Source organism: Durio zibethinus, unplaced genomic scaffold (assembly GCF_047325235.1).
Source record: "Durio zibethinus cultivar Kanyao isolate XHJ-2024 unplaced genomic scaffold, ASM4732523v1 HiC_scaffold_387, whole genome shotgun sequence".
Lineage (NCBI taxonomy): Eukaryota > Viridiplantae > Streptophyta > Magnoliopsida > Malvales > Malvaceae > Durio > Durio zibethinus.
The window spans coordinates 92,501-102,500 of record NW_028323010.1 but is presented as its reverse complement, the minus strand read 5'-3'; positions in this window follow the sequence as shown (position 1 = coordinate 102,500).

The window sequence follows — 10,000 nt, the reverse complement described above, 5'->3', positions numbered from 1 at the left end:
CAACAAGGGCCAACGTGAGCCGATGGTGGTCGAGGCAACCGCCCGCACCAGCTCGAGGCATGTGCCCACACCAACGCCCGGCATGTATCGATGGTGTTCGACGTAGGGGCCATCTTCTGCTGATGGTGGTCGAGGCAAGAGCCCGCACCAAGGGCCAGCGTGTGCCCATGGTGCTCGAGGCAACCGTCCGCACCAGGGCCCAGCGTGTGCCGATGGCGGTCGAGGCAACCGCCCGCACCAGGGCCCAGCGTGTGCCGATGGTGCTCGAGGCAACCGCCCGCACCAAGGGCCGGCTTGTGCCGATGGTGTTCGAGGCAACCGCCCGCACCAGGGCCCAGCGTGTGCCGATGGTGGTCGAGGCAACCGCCAGCACCAGGGCCCAGCGTGTGCCGATGGTGGTCGAGGCAACCGCCCGCACCAGGGCCCAGCGTGTGCCGATGGTGGTCGAGGCAACCGCCCGCACCAAGGCCGAGCGTGTGCCGATGGTGGTCGAGGCAAGCGCCCGCACCAGGGCCCAGCGTGTGCCGATGGTGGTCGAGGCAAGCGCCCTCACCAAGGCCGAGCGTGTGCCGATGGTGGTCGAGGCAACCGCCCGCACCAGGGCCCAGCGTGTGCCGATGGTGGTCGAGGCAAGCGCCCGCACCAAGGCCGAGCGTGTGCCGATGGTGGTCGAGGCAAGCGCCCGCACCAGGGCCCAGCGTGTGCCGATGGTGGTCGAGGCAAGCGCCCTCACCAAGGCCGAGCGTGTGCCGATGGTGGTCGAGGCAACCGGCCGCACCAAGGGCCGGCGTGTGCCGATGGTGTTCGAGGCAACCGCCCGCACCAGGGCCCAGCGTGTGCCGATGGTGGTCGAGCCAGGAGCCCGCACCAAGGGCCGGCTTGTGCCGATGGTGTTCGGGGCAACCGCCCGCACCAGGGCCCTGCGTGTGCCGATGGTGCTGGGGGCAACCGCCCGGACCAGGGCCCAACGTGTGCCGATGGTGGTCGAGGGAACCGCCCGCACCAGGGCCCAGCGTGTGCCGATGGTGCTGGGGGCAAGCGCCCGCCCCAGGGCCCAGCGTGTGCCGATGGTTATCGGGGCAACCGGCCGCACCAGGGCCCAGGGTCTGCCGATGGTGCTCGAGGCAACCGCCCGCACCAAGGCTCAGCATGTGCCGATTGTGATCGAGGCAACAACCCACACCAGGGCCCAGCTTGTGCCGATGGCGGTCGAGGCAAGTGCCCGTACCGAAGGGCAGCCTATGCCGATGATGGTCGATGCATGTGCCATCACCATGCGTCATCATGTGCCATTGATGGTCGAGGCCTTGGCCAAAGTTCGATTTTGAGCCACGGTGCCCATGCTTGGCTCCAGCATGTGCTGGTGCCGCATTTTTTTCACTCGGGACAGCATCGCCGGAGCATCGCCGGAGCATCGCCGGAGAACCTGACCGGCGGCGTTGGGGTTCCGGCGATTGGGAGGGGGGCCGGGGGGGTGTGCGCACATGATGTGCGATGGGTGCTGGTACTTGGCCTTGTGTTGGCCCCCTATCCCTCATCAAACCTCTGAGAATTCACACCCCCTTAAAGAGCATTTGAGATTTTACAGGTTTGCTACCAGTAGCCGTTAAAGTGTCTGAAATGGGGACACTTTTTTCAAACGGTCACAAAATCTTCTCTACTTCGAGTTTTTAGCTGAATTTTTTTGTGCATGCCAACAAAAATAGAAGGATCATGCCTACAAAATTTGGGGCCAAAAATCCTTATAAAAAAATTTTAAAAAATCCCGAACCGCAAAAAGTTTCAAAAATCGTGAAAAATAGAAAACGAGTCATCTTCCAACGAAACTTCAAGTGAAGGCTTAGGGGACCATTGTATGAATTTACAAGCCATAAAAATGGCATTGGCACGGCAGAAATTTGAAGATGTGCCTAAACCCACCAGGGCCCAGCGTGTGCCGATGGTGCTCGAGGCAACCGCCCGCACCAGGGCCCAGCGTGTGCCGATGGTGCTCGAGGCAAGCGCCCGCACCAGGGCCCAGCGTGTGCCGATGGTGCTCGAGGCAACCTGTCGCACCAGGGCCCAGCGTGTGCCGATGGTGATCGAGGCAACCTGCCGCACCAGGGCCCAGCGTGTGCCGATGGTGGTCGAGGCAAGCGCCCGCACCAGCGCCCAGCGTGTGCCGATGGTGCTCGAGGCAACCGACCGCACCAGGGCCCAGCGTGTGCCGATGGTGCTCGAGGCAACTTGCCGCACCAGGGCCCAGCGTGTGCCGATGGCGCTCGAGGCAAGCTCCCGCACCAGGGCCCAGCGTGTGCCGATGGTGCTCGAGGCAACCTGCCGCACCAGGGCCCAGCGTATGCCGATGGTGCTCGAGGCAACCTGCCGCACCAGGGCCCAGCGTGTGCCGATGGTGCTCGAGGCAAGCGCCCGTGTCACGCCCTGGGCGGGCGCGCCAGGCACATCAGCCAGACCAGCAGGCGAGCCAGAAGCTGAGGCCCGCAGACCAGGCGTGCTGGCGGGTATCAGTGCGCAAAGCCTATCAAACGAGCTCCAAACGCCCGCCCATCTTGCAGGCCAACTCATGAGACCAAGGCCTGGCATTTGGGCTGCCCGCACCACATCCAGAAGGGCCCGAGGTGCTGGATACGCAAGGGAAGCTTCTGGAACCAGGCAGGATCAGCATCAGCATCCTGGCAGATTTGGTTGACCCTGAAAATCAGGAACCAGCATCTTGATTAAATGTAATCCCATGATTGTAGCCTTTATTTTAGGGATTTGCCATTAAGTTGTAGCTGGAGCCTCAACTATAAATAGAGGGCTGCTCCACCCTCATTTGTACACCATCAAACACTTCTGTTTCAGTGAATACAAGAGCATTTCCAGAATTCTGTTTTTCCTATCCTGTTTCTCTTTAACTTGCGTAATCAGCCCTTCCCTTTGTTCTAGTGCCCGCACGCTTGTGTTTTAGGCTGACTTAGGCATCAAGGACGAGATTCCAAGCCTAAGGCCGCACGGATTCTGAGTCTAAGGTCGGAGCCCGTGACAGTTGGTATCAGAGCAAGTTCGATTCTGCGTGTTTGTGTTGTGCAGGTTAGATCGTGATTGAGGAGATGGCATCCCAAAGCGACGTTGCTAGCCAACAACCAGAGGCCCAGGAGCATGGGCGAGGAAGAGGCAAGAAAGCTGGTTCTAGAGATATCTGGTCTACCATGGACGGTAGGCTGGCCAAGGTGGAGGTGACCATAGGCGACATGGGGGAGAAGCTGGAGGAAGTAGAAACTCACATTGCATCGCTAGACTCCATGGGGGAGGAGATCCAAAGTGAGCTAGCAGCTGCTCTCAACAATGGCCTGGATGAGATCACCCGAAAGAATGAATCCTTGGAGGCGGAAGTTCTGACTTTGCGAGATGGCATGGAGGCCATGCGCCAGCGGATGGAGGAGCTTACCAGTGAGCTCGTGACTTGCAAGACTGCCATTGGGAATGGCATGTTTGCTGGAGTGTCCAGATCCAGATTGGATGTCCCCAAGCCTAAGGAGTTTAAGGGGACTAGGGCGACCAAAGAAGTAGACAACTACCTTTGGGGTATGGAGCAGTACTTCCAGGCCATGGGCATGCAAGACGAGGCGATAAAGGTAAGCACCGCTGCTATGTATCTCACTGATGTAGCCTTATTGTGGTGGAGGCGCAGGTGTGATGATGTCAGGCGTGGGAACGCCAAGATTGGAACCTGGGCAGAGTTCCAAAAAGAGTTCAGAGAACAATTTTACCCGGAGTATGCCGATGATGAGGCACGGGCAAAGTTGCGCAGGTTGAGCCAGCAAGGGAACATAAGAGAGTATGTTCAAAAATTCTCTGAACTGATGCTACAGATCTCGAATCTAGGCGAGAAGGACGCATTCTTTGCTTTCATGGATGGGCTGAAGCCGTGGGTAAAGCATGAGCTACAAAGGAGGGGAGTTCATGACTTGGCTAAAGCCATGACCACTGCCGAGGCGTTGATAGAGTTCAAGCCTCTGAACAAGTTCGAGTCTACCAAGCCCAAGGGTAAGGGCAGGGACGATAGGGACCGGAAGAAGCAGTCCAATGGGAAGGACCGTGACCGGGAGTCCAAGGATGGAGACCGAGACCGTTCAACCAAGGATGGCGAGAGGAAGCCATCAGCAGGCAAGTGGAAAGCAAAGGGGGACCGAGAACCACTAGCATGCTACCTATGTGGAGGGAGCCACATAGCGCGCAATTGCCCGCAGAAGGGCAAGCTGGCTGCTGTAGACAGGGAGTCTGACGAGGAGCCAGAGTCAGGGGCAGCAAAGCTTGGGTCGTTGGTGCTCAATGCTGTCCAGAGTAAGGGGAGCCGCAAGCCAAAGGGCTTGATGTTTGCGGATCTGATGGTTGCGGGTCAGAAGGTGAGCGCACTGGTGGACACAGGTGCCTCACATCTTTTTATTTCAGGTGATGGAGCCCGGAAGCTCGGACTGAAGGTGCAGAAAGGGACTGGTACCATTAAGACGGTGAACTCCAAGGAAGTTCCAGCCATTGGAGTAGCACGGGGAGTGGAGTTGCAGCTTGGAGATTGGAAAGGCAAGGAGACCATTGAGGTAGTACCCCTTGACGACTATGAGTTGTGATTGGGTTGGATTTCCTTGTTCGGATTAACGCCCTCCTTGTGCCTTTTGCCGATTGTGTTTGCATCTTGGATGCACGGTGCCAATGCCTAGTACCATTGAGGAGAGGGTCTGGAGTTGGGTCACGGGTGGTGTCAGCCATCCAATTTGCCAAGGCGGTAAGCAGACAAGAAGACACCTTCTTGGCAGCCCTGAAATATGATGAGCCAAGGGAGAAGGAGACCGAGTCACCCTTGGAGGTACTAAAGGTGCTGAAGACCTTTAGTGATGTGATGCCCGCAAAGCTGCCTAGCAAGCTACCACCTAAGAGGGAGGTGGACCACAAGATCGAGCTGGTGTCCGAGGCCAAGCCACCAGCCAGAGCCCCTTACCGAATGTCTCCACCAGAGTTGGAGGAGTTGAGGAAGCAGCTCAAGGAGTTAGTTGATGCTGGCTTCATCAGGCCATCGAAAGCACCCTATGGTGCACCGGTTCTATTCCAGCGCAAGCATGATGGGTCGTTGCGGCTGTGCATAGACTACCGGGCTTTGAACAAGCTGACCATTAAGAACAAGTACCCCATCCCACTCATTGCGGACTTGTTCGATCAACTTGGGAGCGCAAGGTGGTTCACCAAGCTGGATTTGAGGTCAGGCTATTATCAAGTCAGGATCGCGGAGGGAGATGAGCAAAAGACAGCATGTGTCACTCGGTATGGTTCGTATGAGTTCTTGGTGATGCCTTTCGGACTCACGAATGCCCCAGCAACATTCTGCACCCTTATGAACAAGGTACTTCAGTCGTTCCTTGATCGGTTTGTTGTGGTTTATTTGGATGACATTGTGATCTACAGCCAGACTTTGGGAGAGCATGTAGACCACTTGAGACAGGTGTTCGAGGTGTTGCGGGCGCACAAGCTGTTTGTCAAGAGGGAGAAGTGCTCATTCGCCCAGCAGGAGATCCCATTCCTTGGCCACATAGTGGGAGGTGGCAGGATACGCATGGATGAAGGCAAGATAGACGCCATCCTGGAGTGGCAACCACCAGCCAAGGTCACTGAGTTGAGATCATTCCTTGGGCTGGTTAACTACTACAGGCGCTTCATCAAGGGTCACTCAGCAATAGCCACGCCATTGACTGACTTGCTCAAGAAAGGGAGAGCATGGGAGTGGAGCGCAGGGTGCCAGGAAGCCTTTGACAGGTTGAAGCGGGCTGTGACCGAGGAGCCAGTCTTGGCCTTGCCAGTCCATGCCAAACCGTATGAGGTGCATACGGATGCATCAGACTTTGCCATAGGGGGCGTGTTGATGCAAGAGGGACGTCCAGTCGCGTTTGAGAGCAGGAAGCTGAACGAGACTGAACGCAAGTACACGGTCCAAGAGAAGGAGATGACTGCAGTGGTGCACTGCTTGCGCACTTGGCGCCATTACCTGTTGGGGTCGAGGTTCGTGGTGAGGACGGACAATGTGGCAACCAGCTACTTCCAGACGCAGAAGAAGCTGTCCCCCAAGCAGGCGAGATGGCAAGATTTTCTTGCGGAATTTGATTTTCAGATGGAGTACAAGCCGGGGCGGGCGAACCTAGTGGCAGACGCCCTGAGCAGAAAGGCTAACCTTGCTGCCATTAGCCAACCAGAGGGGTCACTGGTGCCGCGCATCAAGGAGGGACTTGCGCATGATCCTACAGCCAAGGCTTTGATGGAGTACGCCCAGCAAGGTAAGACTAGGCGGTTTTGGTTGCAGGATGGGTTGCTGTACACCAGGGGCAGTAGACTGTTTGTGCCGCAGCACGGGAAGCTCCGCAAGGAAGTTTTGCAGGAGTGTCATGATTCAAGGTGGGCTGGACACCCAGGAGTGAGCCGCACCTTGGCGCTGATCGAGGACCGGTACTACTGGCCGCACATGAGGGACGATGTGGAGGCCTATGTGAAGACTTGTCTTGTGTGCCAACAGGACAAGGTGGAGCTCAAGAAACCAGGGGGTCTCTTGGAGCCATTGCCAGTGCCAGAGCGACCATGGGAGAGTGTTTCTCTGGACTTTATAGTCGGTCTACCCAAGACAGAGGGGTTTGGAAGCATCATGGTAGTGGTGGACAGGTTTTCCAAATATGGAATCTTCATTCCAGCAACCAAGGAGTGCCCAGCCGAGGAGGCAGCTCGATTGTTCCTGAAGAACATGGTGAAGTACTGGGGAGTGCCGAGGACCATTGTTAGTGATCGGGACGGGCGTTTCACGGGCAGGTTCTGGACTGAGTTGTTCAAGCTGTTGGGGTCAGACTTGAACTTTTCCACCAGCATGCATCCGCAGACCGATGGGCAGACAGAACGTGTGAATGGACTACTGGAGGTCTACCTCAGGCACTATGTGAGTGCCACACAAAGGGACTGGCCAAAGCTACTGGATATTGCGCAGTTTTCCTACAACTTGCAAAGGAGCGAGGCAACGAACCAGAGCCCATTTGAGGTTGTGACAGGGCAACAACCACTAACACCCGGTTCGATTGCTGCAGGTTATACAGGGCCGAATCCAGCAGCATACAAGTTTGCCAAGGCATGGCAGGAGCAAGCTGACTTGGCCAGAGTTTGTCTACACAAGGCGGCCAAGAGGTCGAAGAAGTGGGCAGACCAGAAGAGGCGGGATGTGCAGTTCCAGGTTGGAGACTTGGTGTTGGTGAAGCTGCATCCCATTGTGCGCCACAGGGGGCTGCACAAAGGCCTAGTCCGGAGGTATGAGGGACCTTTCCGAGTAGTCAAGAGGGTAGGCAAGGTTGCCTACAAACTGGATATGCCACCCAAGCCGAGGGTACACCCGGTGTTCCATGTGAGCATGCTCAAGCCGTTCCATGAGGATGAGGGAGATCCAGGACGGGCAGAGTCAAAGCGTGCACCATTGGGAGCAAGGGCCTCATATGAGAAGGAGGTCCACAGCATTATGGCTGACCGGGAGGTGAGACGGAAGAACTATCAACCAAGACATGAGTACTTGGTGCGCTGGAAGGGACTTCCAGATAGTGAGGCGAGCTGGGAACCAGCAGAGGACTTATGGCAGTTCAGGGACCAGATCAGGCGATACCATGCAGAAGACGCAACGAGGGCGTTGCGCAATCAGGTGGGGGAGAATGTCACGCCCTGGGCGGGCGCGCCAGGCACATCAGCCAGACCAGCAGGCGAGCCAGAAGCTGAGGCCCGCAGACCAGGCGTGCTGGCGGGTATCAGTGCGCAAAGCCTATCAAACGAGCTCCAAACGCCCGCCCATCTTGCAGGCCAACTCATGAGACCAAGGCCTGGCATTTGGGCTGCCCGCACCACATCCAGAAGGGCCCGAGGTGCTGGATACGCAAGGGAAGCTTCTGGAACCAGGCAGGATCAGCATCAGCATCCTGGCAGATTTGGTTGACCCTGAAAATCAGGAACCAGCATCTTGATTAAATGTAATCCCATGATTGTAGCCTTTATTTTAGGGATTTGCCATTAAGTTGTAGCTGGAGCCTCAACTATAAATAGAGGGCTGCTCCACCCTCATTTGTACACCATCAAACACTTCTGTTTCAGTGAATACAAGAGCATTTCCAGAATTCTGTTTTTCCTGTCCTGTTTCTCTTTAACTTGCGTAATCAGCCCTTCCCTTTGTTCTAGTGCCCGCACGCTTGTGTTTTAGGCTGACTTAGGCATCAAGGACGAGATTCCAAGCCTAAGGCCGCACGGATTCTGAGTCTAAGGTCGGAGCCCGTGACAATGTCACGGACCCAAGGGGGAGTCCTGAATCCCACATCGAACATAATAGGAAGGTCACTGGGGTATAAAAGGGTTCACACCACCTCCGCCTTGTGAGGCGCCTTTTGTAGGACAAAACCGTGAGGCCAGGGGGGGCCAGAGCGGACAATACCTCACAAGGGTGTGAACCGTGGCAGGTAGGCTGATCTGGGACGCCGGAAGGGTGAATGCCCGGGTCCCGGAGCCGCGCGGGTTCGGAGCTTAAGTCTCGACTCGTGACAAGTGGTATCAGAGCCAGCCCTAAACCGTTCGATCCACGCCGAGCACCTCGAGGGAGGTAGGCAGGATGGCCAGCCTCCGTGACGAGGGCGTCACGAGGTTGGGTGCGGGAGAATGTCACGGACCCAAGGGGGAGTCCTGAATCCCACATCGAACATAATAGGAAGGTCACTGGGGTATAAAAGGGTTCACACCACCTCCGCCTTGTGAGGCGCCTTTTGTAGGACAAAACCGTGAGGCCAGGGGGGGCCAGAGCGGACAATACCTCACAAGGGTGTGAACCGTGGCAGGTAGGCTGATCTGGGACGCCGGAAGGGTGAATGCCCGGGTCCCGGAGCCGCGCGGGTTCGGAGCTTAAGTCTCGACCCGTGACACCCGCACCAGGGCCCAGCGTGTGCCGATGGTGGTCGAGGCAACCGCCCGCACCAGGGCCCAGCGTGTGCCGATGGTGCTCGAGGCAACCTGCCGCACCAGGGCCCAGCGTGTGCCGATGGTGCTCGAGGCAACCGCCCGCACCAGGGCCGATAGTGTGCCGATGGTGCTCGAGGCAACCTGTCGCACCAGGGCCCAGCGTGTGCCGATGGTGCTCGAGGCAACTTGCCGCACCAGGGCCCAGCGTGTGCCGATGGTGGTCGAGGCAAGCTCCCGCACCAGCGCCCAGCGTGTGCCGATGGTGCTCGAGGCAACCTGCCGCACCAGGGCCCAGCGTGTGCCGATGGTGCTCGAGGCAAGCGCCCGCACCAGGGCCCAGCGTGTGCCGATGGTGGTCGAGGCAACCGCCCGCACCAGGGCCCAGCGTGTGCCGATGGTGCTCGAGGCAACCGCCCGCACCAGGGCCGAGCGTGTGCCGATGGTGCTCGAGGCAACCGCCCGCACCAGGGCCCAGCGTGTGCCGATGGTGGTCGAGGCAACCTGCCGCACCAGGGCCCAGCGTGTGCCGATGGTGCTCGAGGCAACCTGCCGCACCAGGGCCCAGCGTGTGCCGATGGTGCTCGAGGCAACCGACCGCACCAGGGCCGAGCGTGTGCCGATGGTGGTCGAGGCAAGCGCCCGCACCAGGGCCCAGCGTGTGCCGATGGTGGTCGAGGCTGCCGATGGTGGTCGAGGCAACCTGCCGCACCAGGGCCCAGCGTGTGCCGATGGTGCTCGAGGCAACCGACCGCACCAGGGCCGAGCGTGTGCCGATGGTGCTCGAGGCAAGCGCCCGCACCAGGGCCCAGCGTGTGCCGATGGTGGTCGAGGCAACCTGCCGCACCAGGGCCCAGCGTGTGCCGATGGTGCTCGAGGCAACCTGCCGCACCAGGGCCCAGCGTGTGCCGATGGTGGTCGAGGCAAGCGCCCGCACCAGGGCCCAGCGTGTGCCGATGGTGGTCGAGGCAAGCGCCCGCACCAGGGCCCAGCGTGTGCCGATGGTGGTCGAGGC